A 21,255-nucleotide genomic window follows, 5' to 3' on the forward strand; every position below is an offset into this window, starting at 1 on the left:
ACCAATACCCCATGGATACTGAGGGACAACTGTAAATAGTAAGCATATAAAAATATCTTCAGCTTCATTACTAATATAGGAATACAAAGGAAAACCTTGAAATTATGTTTTTCATCTATCAAATTAACAATTTTGTTTTATGGTAATATCCAATGTAGAGAAAGTTACAGGGAAATAAACACTTCCAAAAAAGACTAGCAGGGATAAAGATTGGTATAACTTTTCTGAGGGAGCAATCTGGCAATTTGATTTCAAAAGCCATAAAAATGTATATACCCTTTGAGTTGACAATTCTACTGCAAATAATTTATCCTAAGGCCATAATAAAGCTGTTTCACAAACATTTAGCTATCAGGATGTTCATTGCAGGACTGTTATGGTAAAAAAAATTGGAAGATAATTTTAAAAAAAGACAATTGATAAAATAAACTTTGGTGCACTGACAGAAGAATTTAAAATGATGCTGTGGTATGGTTTGAGATAATTTCCTTTTGTGTAGGGTTTGGTCTCTACAAGCAAAGCTTTGGGTACCAGACTTCTCTTAAATTAAAAACTAGGACCTTATGTTTTGCAACTGTGTCAAAGTGCAATAGATTGAATTTAGGCAGAAGTGCTAACTTGAATAATAATGCGATTGGCTTTAAGAGTATATAGTGTGGAAGAAATTGCATGTTATTTATACAGGTGCCAAGTAGTCCACACTTGCCTGCTGTTCTCCGTAAGAGCTGTAACCACACCCAGGTAAGCTTTGGCTTCCCTGCCTGTAACCTGATAAAAGGGTCAAGCTGCAGGACGGTGTGTTGCTATACTCACTGATGGAATTTTCTCTCCCCTGCCTGCGCAGGTGAACCCAAGGCTATGAACCAGAGCCTGTGGGTATTTGAGGCTATCATGAGGCTGCCCCTTCATTCCTGCAGTCAACTGGGAGCTGTGGGGGCTGAAGCACTTGCTCTCTCCTGGCCAGCAGCCCAGGGGGTGAGGAGGGCTTGGGGATCCGTTGAATTTTCCTTTTTGTTTTCTTCATTTCTATTGACTCGAACTCACCTGTTAGAAAGAAAAAAGTCTTACTAGTCTTACTGTTGGAATTAGGAAATTAGTCTTTAACTGGACTGCAAATATGGCTCACACCTGTAATCCCAGTGCTTTGGAAGGCCAGGGCCTGAGGATCATTTGAGGCTGGGAGTTTAAGACCAGTCTGGGCAATATAGTGAGACCTGTCTTTACAAAGGATTAAAAGCAGCCAGGTGTGGTGGTGAGAACCTGTAGTCCCCACTGCTTAGGAGGCTGAAGCAGGAGAATCATTTGAGCCCAGGAGTTTGAGGCTGCAGTGAGCTATCATTATGCCACTGTATTCCGGTCTGAGTGGCAGAGCAATGTCCTATCTTTAAAAAAGAAAAAAGATCGAGACCATCCTGGCTAACATGGTGAAACCCCGTCTCTACTAAAAAAATACAAAAAAACTAGCCGGGCGAGGTGGCGGGTGCCTGTAGTCCCAGCTACTTGGGAGGCTGAGGCAGGAGAATGGCGTAAAACCTGGGAGGCAGAGCTTGCAGTGAGCTGAGATCCGGCCACTGCACTCCAGCCTGGGCGACAGAGCGAGACTCCGTCTCAAAAAAAAAAAAAAAAAGAAAAGAAAAAAGAAGAAAAAAATAGATTGAAAAGGACAGTGTATACCCCATGAAGTTAACAGTTGGAGTTTTTTATGGTTTTTTTTTTTTTCCTGGTTGGGAAGATTCAGGTGGTTACTCTTTCCAGTTTACCTCCATTTTATAGTTTTTGTCCCCAAGCACATATTACTTTAACTAGAAGGACAAAAGAATCTTTTTGTCACTGTTGTCTTGTTCACTGCTGCCCAAGTCCTAGAATGGTCTCTAGTCTACAGTAACCTCTCAATAACTACCTGTTGGAGAAATAACCGAATGAATAAATGTCAAAGGTCATTGCTTCCTTTGGGAATGGAAAGCTTTAGTAACATCAGATTTTTTCAATATCCTCAGCTTCTCAGGATCACAGGTTGGAGTTTTAGTAGCATATGTTAAAAATCATAGTTCCTGTCTTCTTCAAAAGTCCTGTGACTTTCAAGAAACCTATGACTTTGGGCACCCTGTGTGCTATCTTTCCTTCAGCACAGATGGTTCCTGCCTGCTGAAAAGTGCTGACTATTGCACCTCAGCTAAACCACTCAACCTTCTTCTAGAGGCCCAGGGAGATATGAATGTGACCAAGAACTTGGCCTTTAATATTCAACCCAAGTCTGGCTAGAGGTCGGAGGGAGAAAAAAAAAATCCCTCCATGAGCCATAGTTGTTTGTATATTCAGTGTCTCTAGGCAACTGGGAGGACATTTACCATTCATCCTCCAAGAATGCTGAGTAGCCCTTCATACGTGTGATTCACTTTGGGGTAAATTTCTGTCCTTACTAATGAGCCTGTGATGGGAGTCAAGTGAAAAGGAATCATTAAATCTGGTTTTATTCAAGTTATGTAATTAACTCTGGCACTGAAGTTGGCTTCCCAAGTTTTATACATGGCCTGAGTTTGTCCATTGAATTAAAGGTGAGCATGGGGGTTGATGACACAGTGGCTATAGGTTCTTATTTCTTATCCTTCTTCATAGGGTTAATTTTAGCTAAAGCACCTTGTGCAGGGTTGGGAACGTGTTAGTGATCAGTACTTGAAATGTCCCCGTCCATTGCCTCTTTTCCCTCATGACCCCCTACATGGGAGGTTTTCCCTTGGAGGGTGTGACAGCTGATTACCCAAGCTGGTGTGGGAATTTAGCTGCGGAGATTGACTGGCAGATCACAACTTGGACTGTTCTGACCAATAGGGGTAGGGCTCTCTACTTCATTAAGTGTCTTTGTGGCATTTTGTCTTTCTCTCTCCTGGCTAGTCTACTCAAACACCCTTCTCAGAGACTGCCACAGTGGACTCAAGTTTTCACAATACCAGGAGGTTTGTGGGAACTGAATAAATTGCTTCAAGATCTAACATAAAAATAAGTCCTGGCCCCAATCCTAAAAGAAGTCACTGGGAACCCAATCAGTGCTGGGCAACCAGCCCAGGCCCAGGCTAATGAGATATTTACATGCTAGGCCTTTCCCTTCATTTTGGTCTTCACGGGCCTCATTTGTGAGGAAGTCTGGAGTGTGTGTGCTGTAGGCAGAGGCCGGTGCTTCCCAGCTTCGTGCTGTGGACTTCTGTAGCAGATCAGGGGCACTATCAAACACCAAAAAATCCAACACATTCAACAAACGGCAAAATCCCAGCTCTAAGTGATTACTTGCCTTTTTTTTTTTTTTGCAATTATTTTTCATTTACATTATTTTCTGAGTTTTGCATGTTTTACTCTGAGAGGAGGTATAAACAGGCAAAGGAAATGTAATCTCATTTATTTCAATATTTTGTGAGTGCTTGGTCCTAGGAGTTTTAGGAGAGCATTTTTATTTATCAGATTAAAACACATTTACAAGCGTCCCCAAAGACGATTTAGAATTGGAAAACTAAACCTAGGAGGAAGTTAAGCTACAGTGATTATTTTGCTTGGAGAGTAGTATTGGCTTTCCAATAAAATGAAGGTGATTACTGAGAAAGGTAGCTGATTGGTCATTAGTGCATGGCAAGGACAAGAGCGTGAGGACTCATGTTTGCTTAAAAGAATCATTTTTCTCTCAGGTGGAATTTGTTGGACATTAGTGTGGCAGATTGTGATATTTCTTCTAAAAGTGGGAAAGCAATTTGTGTAATTTGTGCTCGTGTGCAGAGGAGAGAACCAGACGGCTTTCGCAGTAAACTTTGAGGGCTTTACTAGAATAGGGAGAGACAAAAGGGAGGCAAACTTGGTGGCTTGTGGGATGGAGAATCATTGTTTCAAATCAGGGGTGAGAACAACCCGAAATTTGGGAATGGCTTTTCAATAATAGCTCTTCTGATATGTAGTACTAGAATCTCATTTTTATTTGTTTTAAGCACAGCTTCAGAGGTTCTTTTAAAAAATTCCAAACTTGTAAATAAAGAAAAAAGAGGGGGCCAGGCACAATGACTCATGCCTGTAATTCCAGCACTTTGGGAGGCTGAGGTGGGCAGATTGCCTGAGATCAGGAGTTCGAGACCAGCCTGGCCAACATGGTAAAACCCTATCTCTACTAAAAATACAAAAAATTAGCCGGGCACTGTGGCAGGCATCTGTAATCCCAGCTACTCGGGAGGCTGAGGCAGAAGAATCGCTTGAACCCGGGAGGAGGAGGTTGCAGTGAGCCGAGATCGCGCCATTGCACTCCAGCCTTGGCAACGTGAGTGAGACTTTGTCTCAAAAAAAAAAAAAAAAAGAGGAACAGCATGTCTTATCGATGTCTCATTGGGAAAATGTTTAAAAGGCCTCCGAGGATTACTCATTATTTACTACTGACAAGGCCTAGACTCTGTGAGGTCACATGTTGATTTGTAGGTTTATGTCTGGTATAAAAGATAACTCTATAAAGATTGTGGTTTCATTGCCCTGAAGGACATTAACCTCTTTTGACTTAACATAGTAATCTTATTCATATATTCTCTTTTACAAATTTCACTAATTTTTCTGAGTACCCAGGTCCCCAAATGGCCTTGAAACCAGCTTGCTTATTCTTCTGGCTCCCCACCAGTGAATTGAATGTGTGTTAACATGTGTTCATTATTTAAGTCATGTTTGTAACTATTTTAAAATTGCTCTTTGACTAGTGGATTTTTATCTTTTATTGTTTGCTGAGTAAGATTTTTCATAATAACTTCTCTTCTGCTCTTTGATTAATGCTGAATAGAGTCGTGATTTTACTAACATTTATTTTTGTGGCAGCCTCATGTGTAATCCCACCTGCATTCTTCAAAAGCATTTGTAAATAACTAACAAAACTATTTCCTGGTGTAAATCAGTGCGTGGAAATCCGTTCTTGTTCTTAAAGGAAGTTAAAGTGAATGAGTTTTCTTCACAGCAATCCAGGATTTTTATCTACAGAGAAAAATCAGTATTTATGTAGTTTTGTACTTATTGTCAACCAACAGGTCTCGTAAATACAGGGTTTTTGCCAGCTTTTGTGTTAAAAGTTACATGTACTCACATAAATGGTTTGGGAAGAAAGACTGAATTGGTTTGGAAGGAAATCAGTTATTTAAAAAAGAAAACAACCGGCCGGGCGCGGTGGCTCACGCCTGTAATCCTAGCACTTTGGGAGGCTGAGGCAGTCAAGTTGCCTGAGCTTAGGAGTTCAAGACCAGCCTGGACAACACGATGAAACCCCGTCTCTACTAAAATACAAAAAAAATACACCATTGGGTGTGGTGGCATGTGCCTGTAGTCCCAGCTACTCAGGAGGCTGAGGCAGGAGAACTGCTTGAATCCAGGAGGTGGAGGTTTGCAGTGAGCCAAGCTTGCACCACTGTACTCCAGCCTGAACGACAGAGTGAGACTCCGTCTCCAAAACAAAACAAAACAAACAACCTGAACCATAAACAATTGAATTCAGTCAGGATTGTTTATTCATTGCATGAATAAATTTGACCCCTTAAATAATGAGCCACTTGAATTCAACTGCTTTTCGGTGTAATACAGTTGCATCTTTGAAATTTTGGCGATGCAGCATGACCTCAAATGGTTGTAATTGCCTATTAAAAAAAAAACAGGCATGAGAAACTGTGCTACTTTAAATGCAACAGATACACATATTTGGACTTTGACAATTCCGTATCGGTCTCTTCCATCCAGAGAGGTAAGATCCCTTTATATAAGTAAATACCTGAGACTGGATCCTGGCTCACTCCTGTAATCTGGCACTTTGGAAAGCTGAAGTGGGAGGATTGCTTGAGTCGAAGAGTTTGAGATCAGCCTGGGCAACATGGAAGGACATTGTCTTTACAAAAAATACAAAAATTAACTGGATGTGATGGTGCGCACCTGCAGTCCCAGCTACTTGGGAGACTGAGATGGGAGAATAATCACCTGAGCCTGGGGAAATGGAGGCTGCAGGGAGCTGTGATTGCATCACTGTACTCCATCCTCGGTGACAGAGCAAGACCCTGTATCCAAAAAAAAAAGAAAAAAAAGGCCGGGCGCGGTGGCTCAAGCCTGTAATCCCAGCACTTTGGGAGGCCGAGACGGGCGGATCACGAGGTCAGAAGATCGAGACCATCCTGGCTAACACGGTGAAACCCCGTCTCTACTACAAAACACAAAAAAAACCTAGCCGGGTGAGGTGGCGGGCGCCTGTAGTCCCAGCTACTCGGGAGGCTGAAGCAGGAGAATGGCGTAAACCCGGGAGTCGGAGCTTGCAGTGAGCTGAGATCCAGCCACTGCACTCCAGCCTGGGCGACAGAGCGAGACTCTGTCTCAAAAAAACAAACAAACAAACAAACAAACAAAAAAAATTACAAATGAGCTTTTTTTATTTTTAGTGTTTCAAATATTTAAAACCAAAACAATGCTAATGATTTTTATAGACAAAGTAATATTTATTTCTTTAGAATAACCATTCCATAGTTAAGTAATTAAATTATTGCTTAGAGCTGTGCATATATGAACTATCAGGAAACATTTTCATTTTTTTTCTTATCGAGGGCAGTGGGTAATGATAGAAAATAACAGGTGAGTTTTGTACGTTTTAAAAAACATTATTCATCACTTTTTGCTCTCCAAATCTATTGTTTCATAAATTTGGCATTGCCTTTGTTTAAAAATTGGGATAAGCATTATACTCCTTACTGTAGGAGTTCCTATAGCAATCTGTTTCCAAGACGGAGTATCAACCAGTATTTGACTAAGGAGGGATTTTTTTTTTCTTTTTTGAGACGGAGTCTCACTCGGTCTGTCGCCCAGGCTGAAGTGCAGTGATCTCTGCTCACTGCAAGCTCCGGCTTCCGGGTTCACGCCATTCTCCTGCCTCAGCCTCCCGAGTAGCTGGGACTACAGGCGCCCACCACCACATCCGGCTAATTTTTTTGCATTTTTAGTAGAGACGGGGTTTCACTGTGTTAGCCAGGATGGTCTTGATCTCCTGAGCTCGTGATCTGCCCGCCCCAGCCTCCCAAAGTGCTGGGATTACAGGTGTGAGCCACCACGCCCAGACTAAAGAGGGAATATTTAGTTTTTAAAGTCATGTATTAAAAATTGAAGACCAAGAAGAAAATTCTATACTCCCATGGTTGGCAAATTAGAATTGGTTAAAAAATAAAAATGTAGAATTGCAATATAATTTTTAACATGATTTTACTAATCGATATGGAAGTTGTTGTTATTTTAAGACTGACATTCCTGGTACTAGATAATGTTTGCAGGCATCTAAATCAGAATTTAGAATAGTTTAAAATGGACAAACACATAAACTTCTCAGATTTACAAAACTCTTTATAACTCTTGTTAAAAGCTTCCTAGGCCAGGTGCAGTAGCTCACACCTGTAACCCTGGCATTTTAGAAGGCTGAGGTGGGAGGATTGCTTGAGTCCAGGAGCTCAAGAGCAGCTTGGGCAACATAGTGAGACCCCATTTCTACAAGAAATTAAAAATGTGCTGAGTGTAGTGGTGCATGCCTGCAGTCCTGGTCACTCTGGAGGCTGAGGTGGGAGAATTGCTTGTTCTTGGGCGGTTGAAGTTGCAGTGAGCCATGATTGTGCCACTGCACTCCAGCCTGGGTGACAGAGTGAGACCCTGTCTTTAAAAAAAAAAAAAAAAAGGCTGGGCGCAGTGGCTCATACCTATAATCCCAACACTTTGGGAGGCTGAGGTGGCGGATCACCTGAGGTCAGGAGTTCGAGACCAGCCTGGCCAACATGGTGAAACCCTGTCTCCACTATAAATACAAAAAATTAGCTGGGCCGTGGGGGCAGGTGCCTGTAATTCCAGCTACTTGGGAGGCTGAGGCAGGAGAATTGCTTGAACCTGGGAGGTGGAGGCTGCAGTGAGCTGAGATGGCGCCATTGCACTCCAGCCTGGGCAACAAAGAGAGACTCCATCGCAAAAAAACAAAAAAACAAAAAAAAACAAGCTTCCTTAAGATAAAGATTTTTATTGTTTGTTTCCCTTTTGACTAGTAAGGAATTATAAGTAAATACAAATAATGAAAAAATCTTTGCTCTCAATAAAATATTTTCAAATTAAAAAAAATTGGGGTTTGAAATTATTAAAACCAGTTTCTAGCACCACTTTCACTCTTCAGGCTTTATTGCACTTCTTAGAATATGGACTTCCGAATATAGACACCTTCACAGCTGCTTACCTGAAGATTAAAGTTCATCTGTTCTGCAGGTATTATTATTATTATTATTTCTTGAGACAGAGTCTCACTCTGTCACCCAGGCTGGAGTGCAGTGGCACGATCTCGCTCACTGTAACCTCCGCCTTCCAGGTTCAAGTGATTCTCCTGCCTCAGTCTCTCAAGTAGTTGGGATTACAGGCATGCGCCACCACACCTGGCTAATTTTTGTATTTTTAGTAGAGACGGGGTTTCACCATGTTGGTCAGGCTGGCCTTGAACTCCTGATCTCAGGCGATCTGCCCGTCTCGACCACCCAAAGTGCTGGGATTATAGGTGTGATCCACTGCGCCTAGTCCTCTGCAGGTATTATTAAATGTTACCACAGAGGCTCAATTATTTCAAATAAGTAGTCCTTTTCTGAGCACATCTCATCCAAGTTGGATTTATTTTGGAAAAATGGAAATGATCTGTGAGCTATCAACTCTTAGAACAAGAGAGTCGGTCAGGTGATCGGGTTTTTATTTTTGTTTTTTAAAATGACTGTTATAGTGGCAGCGTGTATTTCTAGCTGAATATACAGAAAAGATTAAAGATCTACAAGGGCTTCAGAGTCAATCCACAAGGCTGTTTACTACTATCAGCCAGAGAGGCACCTATTTCTGTTCTGTTCAGCAACTTTGAGGAAGGAATTTCTGTTACTTGCAACCCAAAGCAGATAAATATTCTTAAAAACATTCTCCCCAGATTATTATTTTTTTAATTAGCAAAATGGTACTAAATTTGAAAAGAAAATGATACAAATTAAAATTCTTACCACTTTAGACATTTCAGCATTTTGTTCATATAGCAGCATGTCCTGTACAAAATGGCCTGTAACTGGCATCTCAAAAAATTTTTTAAAAAAGTTATAGGCACCATTTTACTATGAATAGCTGAATAAATCTTCAATTTAGAACAGTTTTTACCAAAGGGAAAAAATAATTTAAGTTTCTTTTTAAAGTTATTCTTTCGAGTAGTACACAAATGATTTAGATGACTTTCCCACAAGACAACTAGCTGGCTTAATTCCTTCAAGTAAAGATTTAATATTAACTTAAGATTAGTTTGAATGTTCCTCAGAAAAGCAAACTTGTCATGTTTTGTGTCAGGAACTTGATGAATCTAACATAATCATGGTCATCCAGAAGTAAGAGTTCCAGTGACCAAAAATTATTCTTTTCTTTCTTACTTTTTTTGAAAATAGAGATAGGATCTCGCTCTGTTGCCCAGGCTGGAGTGCGGTGACAGGATCATGGCTCACTGCAGCCTTAAACTCCTGGGCTCAAGTGATCCTCCCACCTCAGCTTCCTGAGTAACTGGACACAGGCATGTGTGACCACGCTCAGCTAATTAAAAGAATTTTGTTTCTTGTGGAAACGGGGCCTTGCTATGGTGCCCAGGCTAGTTTCAAACTCCTGACCTCAAGCTGTCTTCCAGCCTTGACCTCCCAAAGTGCTGGGGTTACAGATGTGAGTCACCACATCAGACCTGTTCTTTTCTATGAAAGAATGTAGGGGTTCCCAAAGGAAATAACACAGTTCAAGGAATTTGGGGAGGGATCTGGACATTTCAGGAGTTTTCAGCCTTCGGGATTTAACAGGTGGAACAGGTACAGTTTGTGTTGCTTAAGGTACTTGGTAGGGACTCTCAGTTCAGCTCCAACCCACATAGAACTGGCCAGTATCTTTGACTTGATTGGCTTTCTTTGCAGATAAGCTCATGGACTCTAAGTTCAAATCCCGACTCTACACTGGTTGTATGATCTTGGGCAAGTTGCCTAAACTCTCTGTGCCTTAGTTAACCCATATGGAAAATGCGAATATCAGTAGAATCTATAATAGTCTTTCCTTGGTATTCACAGGAACATTGATTCCAGGACTGCCTGTGGATACCGAAATCCATGCATACTTAAGATCTGCAGTGTGCCCTGCGGAACCGTGGATAAGAAAAGCTGGCTTGTCCTTCCATATTTGCATCCCACAAATACTATTTGGTTGCAGATACAGAACCTGATATAGAGGCCAAGCATATTTATTGACAAAAATTTACATATACATGTACCCATAGGATTCAAACCCTGCGTACTATGTAAATTGCAGTAATTGACATAATATGTATAAAAAAATTAGAAAAAGTAACTGATACAGGGCAAGCATTCAATAAATGTTTGCTGTTATTATTTTTAGAATTTCACCTATGTTGTCCTACGACTCTCTTTTAACTTTTTTCCGTGTGCCTATGTATGTGCTTTTAAATTTATTTTGTGCATGTGATAATCACATATCTAGTCTTTTTTTTTTTTTCTGAGACGAAGTCGCAGTCTGTCGCCCAGGCTGGAATGCAGTAGCACGATCTCTGCTCACTGAAATCTCCGCCTCCCGGGTTCAAACGATTCTCCTGCCTCAGCCTCCTGAGTAGCTGGGACTACAGGCATGCGCCACCACACCCAGCTAATTTTTGTATTTTTAGTAGAGACGGGGTTTCACCCTGCTGGCCAGGCTGATCTTGAACTCCTGACCTCAAGGTGATTCACCCACCTCGACCTCCCAAAGTGCTAGGATTACAGAAATGAGCCACCATGCCCAGCCATCATATATCTAGTTTGTTTGTTTGTTTGTCTGTTTGTTTTTTGAGATGGAGTCTCGCTCTGTCACCAGGCTGGAGTGCAGTGGTGTGATCTTGGCTCATTGCAAATTCTGCCTCCCAGGTTCAAGTGATTCTCCTGCCTCAGCCTCCTGGGTAGCTGCAAACGCCACCACACCCAGCTAATTTTTGTATTTTTAGTAGAGACAGGGTTTCACCATGTTGGCCAGGATGGTCTTAATCTCTTGACCTTGTGATCCGTCCACCTCCCGAAGTGCGAAGTGTGTGAGCCACCGTGCCTGGCCCACATATCTAGTCTTAACAGTACGTTCAAAAACATTTTTGATAAAGTCAGGAAGAATTGGAAGGTCTTCCTAATATTCTGAAATCTTATCAGATAAGAAGAATCTTCAGATTCACAAATTACCAGATAAGCAAAGGTAGGGAAAATTCCTGTTGGGAGAGCAAAAGACGGCTGCTTTTCCTCGCAACCCACAAGGAGGATTACTTAATAAAACACTAAAAAGAGAAAGATACTCCATTCGGAGGTGACATGGTTTCCTTTCTTGTATGAGATGGATCTAAGGCATTCCAGTTTTTCTGTATACCCAGAGTCAAAGCTCTGGCTTTCTCTTGAGTCTCCCCTTCTGGAAGTCTTTAATTCCACTTCATCCTTGAGGTCTCAGCTTGGAGGACACTATTTCCTGAGAAGGTTGCCCCCTTCGCCCTTCCTTGAACTCTCAGAATAACCTGTTCCACCTCCTCCACCCACATTATAGCATTTAGCACTGGCATTGGAATCACCACTCTGTCAGTGTCTCCCGTTGAACTGTAGCACCCAGAGAATGGAGAATGATCTATTATTTTGCTTATGATTGTAACCTTGGCAACTAGCACAGTGCTTAGCACATAAGTAGGTACTCAATAAAATATTGTTGTATTATGTCAGGCCTCCCAAGGCCTTTAAACTTTGGTGCTGGTGGCTCCTGTTAGCTGTGAAGGTGGACATGGGAAGGGTTGGGTGAGTCTGAGACTTTGCTGGACATAGTTTCATATGCAGGGCTTACAGGAAGGATGAATCAGGCCTCTAGCACTCCCAAGGTAATAGGAAAATGCTTCAGTTTCTACTTACTTGCTCTCTTCCTTCCTACTTTACTCTTCAAATCTAGTCTTCAACTCCTGCAGAATGAATCAGCTCTGATAAATCTGTCTCAGGGGCTGAAGAAGACTTACAGTAGGCATTGAGGTGGGAGAGAGGCAGTCATTTTCCCATACACTTGTGCCGTCTCAGAATACTACTGTGGTTGCTCTACAGTTGAAAGGTAAGTCCTGTGCAGAGTCCTCATCTGAAGATGAGCCTGTGGCTTGTTTCCTTTTCCATTTTCTGACCATAGCCTTCTTTAAGACTTCCTCCAAAGTTCATTAGTAATTTGCTGCTGTGAGTAACATGGGGTTAACTTCCTTTTGGAGGAGATAAACCTAACCTGAGTCATTCAAAGGCTTCTTGTTATTCAAATTCCTTTGTGTCAGGTTAACCCTGGCTGGACCTGTGCTTTCCTTTGTGTCAGGTTAACCCTGGCTGGACCTGTGCTTTCCTTGTATCATCTCATCTGCCTTTTCATCTCACTTTTTCATTTCCCTCTGCTGAAGGAGGGTATTCATTGGCCAAACAGTGTGTACACTGTATGCAAAATGATGTTGCTGTTTTGTTTAGAGCAAGAGCCTTTTACCTTCTTGTGATTTGAATGAGAATAAAAGGTCTGTTAAGGTTTGTGCTGGGTAATAACTATGTGCCTCTATCTCTTTTAGTTCTTGCTTTTAAAAGGGAAGTGACTCATACTGCAGATAAACTGGACTTGAAAGAATGTCTGGCTTATGCAAAGCTCTTATTTACATACTAGTCTCTTTCATTCACAAGCAAATAGGGACTCTAGGACTTTGGTTCTGGAGTTCCTCCCGTTTTATTTTTGTTCTTTTATGAGCAGTGGCCTAAAATGATCCCTGGGGGGATTTTCTCTGCTCTTAGCAGGTCCCCCATTCAGACTCTTCTCTTTGCTGAAAGTAGGAATTTCATAAATATAAGACCAGGGACCGGAGAGAGGGTATAAAAATGTCCCCTCCTACATTTCTAACTCCTCAAAATTTCAGACAGCCCACCACTGGTATCTCGTGTCTTCTTGTCTGTCTAGATGGAGCTATATTTACATCCTATGATATCCTTCACAGAGTTCAACAAAGCAGCTTAGTGCAGAGGTTAGGAGTGCGTGCTTTAGTGTCAGCTAGACCTGGCTTGGTGCGTACTCTTGGGCAGGTCATTTGATCTTAGTGTATTTCCTCGCTTATAAATGGGAATCATAATACCTGGATCCTTGTGCTGCTGTGATAGTGACGTGAGAATTTATGTGTAACAGAAGCTTGCCCAATATTTGAGATTGTCATTAATAAGAATTTCATTTGTAACCTGATTTAATATCTAATCCTTTTTTGATTTTAAGTTTCTTTACGTCTTTTCTGAATCACTTCTTCAATTTAAACCACTTTCTTTCTCACTGTTTTCTGGGTTGATGAAGAAATGGTAGTGGTTTATGTTTTCGGTTACAAGAGCCTACTAGATTCTCAAAAATTCAGGTTTGTTCTAGAGACTCCTGGGCAGGCAGATGAATGCAGGGTGAGGAGTTTATTCTATTCAACTACACAGTTAAAGGGTTTCCTAGAGGCCAGGATTCCTTGCCCTGCCCATCAGCTTGTGAACCAGAGATGACCTCAGGCTGGTGTGATCCAGAACAATCCCACTTAGACCTGGCTCCGTCTTCCCAGTAAAACAGCATCCGGGCAGGGCAGTAGGCAAACAATCTTCTCTTGTTTTCACCTCCTTAAAATAACTCTCCTGCACTCAGAGACAGTTATTAATCTAGTCACAGCTTGTACAGTAGTTTGGGTACAAACCAATATTAAAGTGAACTCCTGGCCAGGCGTGGTGGCTCACGCCTGTAATCCCAGCACTATGGGAGGCTGAGGCAGGTGGATCACGGGATCGGGAGTTCAAGACCAGCCTCGCCAAGATGGTGAAACCACGTCTCTACTAAAAATAACAAAAAAATTAGCTGGGCGTGGTGGCGGGTGCCTGTAATCCCAGTTACTCGGGAGGCTGTTTACTCGGGAGGCTGAGGCAGAGAATTGCTTGAACCTGGGAGGCAGAGGTTGCGGTGAGTGGAGATTGCACCACTGTATTCCAGCCTAGGTGACAGAGCGAGACTTTGTCTCAAAAAAAAAAAAAAAAAAAAAAAGGAACTCGTTTGAGTTTGTCTCATACATTCTACTTTTTATTCCTTCAATATTTCTTTTGCTTTCTGAATCTGCTTTGGTGCATATTCATTCACTTGTTTTTTTCCAGCCCTTCCTCTTGCTCCCAAACTAATCAACTAACTGATGGTGAATGGAAATTTGAAATTAAAGAATTACTTAGTCCTTCCATGTATACCATGCATTCTCCAAATATTTTGTAAACATCTTCGTGGCTGGGCACAGTGGCTCACATCTATTATCCTGGCACCTTGGGAGGACAAGACTGGTTCATCGCTTGAGCCCAGAGTCTCCAGATATCTCTGCAAAAATTAAAATTAGAATAAATTAGCTGGGTGTGGTAAAGTGCGCCTGTAGTCCTTGCTACTCTGGAGGCTAGCAGTAAGCTGTGATTGTGCCACTGTACTTCATCTAGCTTGGGTAACAGAGTGAGACCCTGCCTCAAATAAATACATAAATAAATAAAATTAAATAAAAATGCCTTCTCTGTGCCAAGTACTGTACCAGATGCTGGGCATATATTTAGAGAGAGAGAGAGGGAGACAGAGACAGAGAGACAGACAGACAGATACCATCCTTGTCTTTATGGAATTTATAACCTAGCATCATCATTATGGGACATTTTAGGCTTCCGTTAGCACCCATCCAGCAGCCATCTCACAATTTCATAACCTTCTTAATTTTGTTTGACTTTCACCTCCTTTCCACTTCAGCCATCCTTTCACATAGGCACTTCATAGGCATTTACAATTACACTTGACCTTGTCATCAGTCAGAACTGACATCTTAAACTCTAAAGACTGGCTTGCTACCCACAGCCTCCCATCCTCCCAGCTTTCTCACCCTCATTTTCCAGCCATGCAGGATGGCCAGTTTCTTTTTTCTTTGAGTCTATCAGTCACTTCCGTGTTTCCTTTCTCTTCCTATCCAGTCTAAACAGGATGCTGGCTTACTGCTTGAATTTGTCCCTGGTTAATACCATCACATCCTTTGCATCTTCTTCTGCGGTCATATCCTTTAAGATCTGTACTTTGTACCAATGCAACTTTTTTGCTTTCACGTCAAGGCTTCTGAATACTGCTAGGAAAAAAAGTCACGTGACTTTGTCACAACAAATTTATTGTCTTCATCTTTAGCCAGACTTACAGTGCTTCACCATAAACTTTCTGTATGCTTCCTGTTGTATCTTTCTTTCATTTCCCATGATTTCATTGCTTTTTCTTCTGGCTTTTAAAAATATGTATTTTTTTCATAGAAAAATTCAAACATATATAAAAGAGATAATAGTCTCATAAACTTTTATATATCTATTACTTAGCTTACAGCCAATCTTGTTTAATTTAGGGCCTTTATCCCACCCCCAGATTGCTTTCACACAAATCCTCGACACCATATTATTTTATCTGTAAATATTGAGGGCACTTAAAAGATGAGGGCACTTAAAAAATTAACCACAACAGCATTATCTAAACAAAAAAGTTAACAGTAATTTCCTAACACCAGCAGACATGCAGGCAGTTTTCATATTTCCCTAATTGCCTTTTGATTTTTTAAAGTCTGTTTGAATCATGATCCAAATGAAGCACACGTTATTGTGATGCGTTGACATATCTGTGAAGTCTCTTTTAAAGTAAAGGTTCCCCCTCCTTTTCTCTTTTTTCTTGCTCTGTGTGTGTGTGTGTGTGTGTGTGTACACACAGGGTCTCATGACTGCTTTTTTGAAACCATTACTGCATTACTATGACCAACTCTCATTCCTGACAGCTGATCAAGATTTATGGGAAGAGTCCCTTAACTCCCTGCCCTTCTGTCTGTAACCTGATTAACATCTGCATACATCATTCCCTCCTCTGCTGGTCTCCAAGCACAGTGTCTCTTACTCCCATCTAAGGCTAATTCTTCCATCAGTGCCCTGGTTCCCTCCTTACTTAGGGAGTGTGCTTCATTTTTCAATCCTCGCTTTTTGGCATCTTTACCTCTCCCTGACATTTTCCTGTCAGCATATAGACATGTTCAAGGTTCTCTCAACTATATAAACAAACTAACTAACCAAATAACAGTCCCCCAACACTGCCATACACCTACACCCCCAGATTTTCGGGACCGTGTCTCACTCTAATTTTGGTTGCATCTCTCATCTTCCTTTTAAAGCCTAGCTTCTATAAAATTCTCTAAATTCATTTTTTTCTGCTTTCTTAACTTCCATGTACTCCCTAACCCACTGCCTGGCTTTGGTTTCCATCACTTCTCAGAAATAGTGCTTTGCTTTCCAAGCTCCCTAAAAACCTCCTCTGGGCTAAATGCGATGGGCATTGTTTGAGCCTTTATCTCATTTGAAATCTCTGCAGTATTTCGCAGTGTTGGCCATGCCCTGGTTCTTGAAACATTCTCTAGCTTTGGTCTGTCTTGGTTTTTCTCCTACCTCTCTGATGGCAACTTCACAATTCTTTTGAGGGTTTTTCTTCCTCTCTCTGTCTTAACTTTCAATATTTTGTTAGTTCTATACCATTTCCCCACATGATTTCATCTATTCCTATGAATGGCTCTGAAATCTTTCTAGTGAGAACTGGACCTCTGTAACCCACTGCCCACTGGACGAACACTTTAATGTTCCTTGGACAACTCAGACTCAACATAGCTAAAGATGGATCCATGCTCTTCCCACTTAATTTATCCTCCTTCCTGCATTGTCTATCTCTGTGAATGATAGCCCTGTCTACCTAGTTGCTCAAGCCAGAAATTTGGTAATTATCTTTGATGCCTTCCTCTCCCTCCTTGCTATCTTTACTCCCATGTCTAATAAACCACCAAGTGATATTAATCTTAACATTACTCTCTTTTCATGTTCTCCTCCCCAAAGCTCCTCATATTTTACATAGATTGCTACAATGGCCATGACAGGGCATTCTCCCTCCTATCTAGAACCCTTCGATCTTCTTCCCACACTGCTCCCTGAGCAATCAGGTTACCATGCTGCAAGAAACCCTCCAATAGCTTTCCATTCCTCCAGTGAAACAAAGAGGTGTGGGAGTGAATGTATAAAGCTCTGTTGACTTGGTGAAGTCTTACCTCTTCATCTTTGTCAGCCATTCCCCATCTCCTTTCCTGTAATCCAACTCCTTGCATTTCCAAAAAGGGTCTGTTTTCTTGACGCTAAGCCTGTCCGCATGCTGCTTGCTCCAATTTGATTGTTCTTCCTTTCCTTTGTTTAACTCAGCCTTCTAGCTAAGGTCAAAGGGGGGGTCACCTCTACCAGAAATTCTTCTCTAATCCCTGGTCCAAGTTAGGCTCTCTTCTTATCTATCTGCCTTGAAACATCTCTTATCTATCTGCCATAAACATCTCTATGATAGGCCATGCTCACTACTTTACTCTGTCCTTTACCTGTTGATGTAGCTGTGGTCCTGGCCGGTGCTCAGACCCGGCTCCCTAGGTCATGGAATGTCCCAGCTGGAAAGGACTTCCTTTTCGTTTTGCAGATGATGATTTGTTTGTGGTTTACTGCCTCTGAGAAAGGAATCTAAACTTCCTGTTTTAGCAATTGAAAAACTGTTTACTAAGGGCCTGCCTTGGGCAAGGTGCTATGTTAGGCATCTTCAGAGTATATAGAAACCCTTCTCTTAAGTTGCTCAGTGAGGCAGAGGAGATAAAATATCTAGTAAGTAAAATGCAACCAGTAAAGAGGTAAACAAGAGAGGTAGAGATAAAATGCTGTGAGACCTCAGAGGACGGTATGATAAAGGACACTGGGGTCCTCAAAGGGGTTAAGGAAAGTCCTGTGGAGGAGCTGTGTCTTGAACATGGGTGGCAGGGAATAAATTGTAGAAGGGGCATTTGGGGCAGAGAGGCTAGTAAGAGGAAAGGCAGAGGCTAATTGAATTTTAATCAATGGGCGTAATTTGCTATGTATCTGTCTGAGAGTTAGCAGGCCCTTTCATGATTTTTTTTTTTGTGTGTGTAGCACCAAATTGGAATCTTTTGCTGCTCAAAAAATATTTAGATAGCCTAGATATATTATCCTGTGTCATCATGTTACTTTGTCTGTCTCCTTTTCCCCAGCATTCAGAGGATCAAAAGTTTGTAACATTTATTTATTTATTCAGTAAGCAGTTATTGATCTTCACTAAGGGCTGGGTGTAATGGCATTTGCAAAGATAAATAAGACAAAATCACTGCTTCCAAGAAGTCACAGTGTTGTGAGTGTGGTAAGAGATAGAAAGGTTACAGGATGGTTAAAAAACAAAGTAGGCCAGGTGTGTTGGCTCATGTCTGTAATCCCAGAGCTTTGGGGGGTAGAGGCAGGTGGATTGCTGGAGTCCAGGAGATTGAGACCAGTCTGGGCAATATAGTGAGACCCCATCTCTACAAAAAATAAAAGAATTAGCTGGGTGCAGTGGTGCATGCCTGTAGTCCCAACTACTGGGAAAGCTGAGGCAGAAGCATCACTTGAGCTCAGGAGTTAGAGTCAGCAGCGAGCTATGATCACATCACTGCACCCCAGCCTGGGCAACAGAGCCTGTCTCTAAAGCAACAACAATAACAAGGTAATAAATACTGTCTGTGACACAGGTATGAGCAGGTTGCTATAGGAGCTGAGCCAAGGGAGCCCCTACCTCTGGCCTGGGGGCAAGAGGAACCATTAAAGAAAATGTGAAACCTCTGAAACAGGCAGGGATAAAAAGTGTCCCAGAGATGGTTACACTATGCGAGAAGTAAATGGGAGGTGAGAAAATGGAACCAAGGTGGGTAGCTTTTTGTATTTTCACAGATTTGCAACTGAGCTTCAGCAATATTTCTACCCTGATCTATGTTATTTTTATTTTATTTTAATTTTTTTTAATTTGAGACAGGGTCTCACTCTATTGCCCAGGCTGCAGTGCAGTGGCACAATCTTGCCTCACTGCAACCTCTGCCTCCCAGGTTCAAGCAATACTCCTGCCTCAGCCCCCCAGATAGCTGGGATTACAGGCATGCACCACCATGCCCGGCTGATTTTTGTATTTTTAGTAGAGATGGGGTTTCACTATGTTGGCCAGATTGGGGTCAAACTTCTGACCTCAGGTAATCCACCTGCCTTGGCCTCCCAAAGTGCTGGGATTACAGGTGTGAGCCACCATGCCTGGCCAATCTATGTTATCTTTAAAAGAAGAGGAGAAATAGATCAAGGAAGAGGAGAAAGACCTGGTTCTGTAGATCTGACTCTGCAGTTTGTGTGCTGTGTCATAGAGAAAAGTTAGTGCCCGTTTGGACATGGGCCAAATGACTTTTTGAGTCTCTTGTAGCAGAAATGACCTGGAATCCTGTTTTCTTTCTGATGATGAAGCTGGGCATAGGTATTCTGATGGACACAGCCAAGATATTTAAGCCAGCATTTGCTGAGAAACAGTGAAACTCATTTTCAGACATTCTTCCCCCATGACTGAGAAGTGTTAGGTTTTTGTCCAGCAGCAGTAGCTGTTCATTGCTGTTTTCCTTAGAGAGAAAGGCTTTTTTTTTTTTTTTTTTTTTTTTTAACATTCTGACACCTTTTTTTTCCCCCTCAGTATCAGCACTGCTCACTAACCACATCATATGGTGATAAGAACTGAAATTACTCATTGACATTATCATGGGGCTATTTTGAAAACATTATCTCATTTCATTTCCTAGAATATCATCAAGTCTCCACAATACCAGTTCCTTAAAGGAGAATGTTTTTGTTCCAACTGAAACCAAAATATTTTAGTGAATTTTGTCTTCAGTATTGCTTTCTTCCTATTCTAATACTGTGGCCAAAAGTATAACTTTTGGCAAACTCTTTGCCATAGCAGAATTTGACCTAGTTTGCTGAATTTGAAGTTAGCTGTTTTCAGTAATTTCTTTTTTTTTTTTTTTTTTGAGATGGAGTCTTGCTCAGTCCCGCAGGTTGGACTTCAGTGGTGTGATCTCGGCTTACTGCAACTACTGTCTCCTGGGTTCAAGCAATTCTCCTGTCTCAGCCTCCCGAGTAGCTGGGATTACAGGCACCCGCCATCATGCTCGGCTAATTTTTGTATTTTAGTAAAGACGGATTTCTCCATGTTGGCCAGGCTGGTCTTGCACTCTTGACCTCAGGTGATCCACCTGCCTCAGCCTTCCAAAGTGCTGGGATTACAGGCTAGAGCCACTGTACCAGGCCTGTTTTCAGTAATGTATCTTTACACTTTATGTAGATCATCTGTGTTGCAGATTACTTATTGTAATTTTCAAATCCTGGACTGAATTTCTTTCATCATTACCTGTGGATTTGTCATCTCTTTCCTCATCCCCACCCTCTATTCAGGTACCATGTAACCAGGCAGTTAGATGAAGCATTGTTTCATAGCTGAATCCACCACATATTTTTTAAATATATATATTCCCAAAGGTATACAAATAGTTTTCATATTGTTGGAGAGTTTGACTTGTTTCCACTAATGTAGAAAAATAGTTGTTTAATAATTAGACACTCCTTTTGTTTGATCTTGAATCCTTTTTCATGAGACCAGATGAAGTGAGTATTCATTAATGGTCCTATGAAATAATTATTTTAAATACTTTTAACCAGTTCCAGTTTTTTTTTTTTTTGACTTTTCTGATGTATTTATCATTCATGCATTCACTGACCATTTACACCATTTTTATACTGCTCTCTAAACTGCTATATTCAAAGCTAATTGTAGGCAACATCCTTAAATACAGTTAAAGCAATAATAGTTCAGGGGGACGAGTGTTAGCAGCATTTTAGGATATTTGGAGAAAAAGGTACAGTAAGACATCTTAGAGTTTCTAGGAGGCCCAGGGACTTGTTGGCTAATGTTTCAACCGTAAGAACTTGTTTCAGCAACAGTCTTGGCCCTACTACATGAGTCATAAACACCAGGATAGGCAATGCCTTCAGCCAGATGCAATGGAAAAGGGTTTGTTAACATGGAAAATATGGGATGGCTATACCACATACGTCACTAAGACTTCCAGAACTGAGTCTTTTAGACCCATTAATTACTTTTTGAGTGAATTAATGTATATGAGCAAACACATTTAAGATGTTGCTAGCATTATTAGTCAATGATCAGAATTCCTTGCCAGACAGATTAAGACCGAGACCAGCTAGT

At 41.4% G+C, this 21,255-nt stretch overlaps 1 protein-coding gene across 13 annotated transcripts in view; it reads left to right on the forward strand.

Annotated features, from left to right (window-relative positions):
- Positions 1–18,747: 18,747 nt before the first annotated feature.
- Positions 18,748–21,255, forward strand: part of LOC105473335 (KRR1 small subunit processome component homolog) — a 443,099-nt gene continuing 440,591 nt past the window's right edge. For 8 of the 13 annotated variants that reach the window (XM_071071409.1, XM_071071427.1, XM_071071414.1 and 5 more), the window contains exon 1: positions 18,748–18,885. The gene's annotated coding sequence lies outside the window, so the exon portion shown is untranslated. The remainder of the gene's footprint in view (positions 18,886–21,255) is intronic. The other 5 variants (XM_071071419.1, XM_071071420.1, XM_071071421.1 and 2 more) reach the window with 2 other exon arrangements.

The sequence above is a fragment of the Macaca nemestrina genome, chromosome 10 (assembly GCF_043159975.1).
Source record: "Macaca nemestrina isolate mMacNem1 chromosome 10, mMacNem.hap1, whole genome shotgun sequence".
In the NCBI taxonomy this organism is placed as follows: Eukaryota; Metazoa; Chordata; class Mammalia; order Primates; family Cercopithecidae; genus Macaca; species Macaca nemestrina.